This window comes from Chinchilla lanigera, unplaced genomic scaffold (genome assembly GCF_000276665.1).
Source record: "Chinchilla lanigera isolate Chin_1 unplaced genomic scaffold, ChiLan1.0 scaffold00092, whole genome shotgun sequence".
In the NCBI taxonomy this organism is placed as follows: Eukaryota; Metazoa; Chordata; class Mammalia; order Rodentia; family Chinchillidae; genus Chinchilla; species Chinchilla lanigera.
Window position 1 is genome coordinate 8,176,257 of NW_004955493.1, and position 789 is coordinate 8,177,045.

The window sequence follows — 789 nt, forward strand, 5'->3', positions numbered from 1 at the left end:
CTCACCCTCTGCCACAATCACTATGATGATTTTACTTTCTCTGTGCCTGAGGCTGAAGCTGTTGGCAGAGAGCTCTGTAACAGACTTAAACCTGATAGAACTAAGTTCCGAGCTGAAAAGATCTCAGGGGAAACTATTTCTCCTCTGTCACGCGCCTGTTTAGGGTTTTTTGCCAACTTGCTTCCAGTTATCTAGATCCAAAGTACCTACTTGAGGAACTGTATTTGGTTACCTCCTGTAGCATTTTTGATAAATTTTTAGTTGGCACCTGAGCCCTGAGGGTTTTAATAAGCTTTGGAGCAGCTGAATATATTTCTGCTCCCCAGTGGACCTGTTCTACTCCATGTTTTATTCCCAAATAAAAACTCTGGTTATCTGTGGCAGTGGGTGTTTACCTCTCTGCTCCCTGCTAGACGTCCCCGCAATTCTTCCTATGAAGTCCTTCTCCATCTCTGCCTCACGGTTTCTTTCCACTCAGGGTGGTCCTTACTCAATGATTTGTGTAGTAGTAATAATAGCTGTTCATGTGCTGACTATTGAGAGCTGATGAGTCTCCTGATCTTTTAAAAAAAATTAATATTTATTAGGCAATAATAGTAGCACAATTTCATTACAGTTTTCATCATAAAATAGATTTCCAACTATGTTTGTGGAATTGGTTCAGTTATAAATGCACAAAAAATCTTGTTTACATATTGTATGTATATGTTTCCATGAAATAGATTATGTGTGCCAAGTACTGAGTTCCCAAATCAAAGGAACTATGACCATAAAATTGAATTTGTGTAT

At 38.8% G+C, this 789-nt stretch overlaps 1 long non-coding RNA gene across 1 annotated transcript in view; it reads right to left on the minus strand.

The window, feature by feature from the left end:
• Positions 1-473: 473 nt before the first annotated feature.
• Positions 474-789, minus strand: part of LOC102006143 — a 19,729-nt gene continuing 19,413 nt past the window's right edge. The window contains exon 5 of the long non-coding RNA XR_001231287.1: positions 474-560. This is a non-coding gene — a long non-coding RNA (uncharacterized LOC102006143). The remainder of the gene's footprint in view (positions 561-789) is intronic.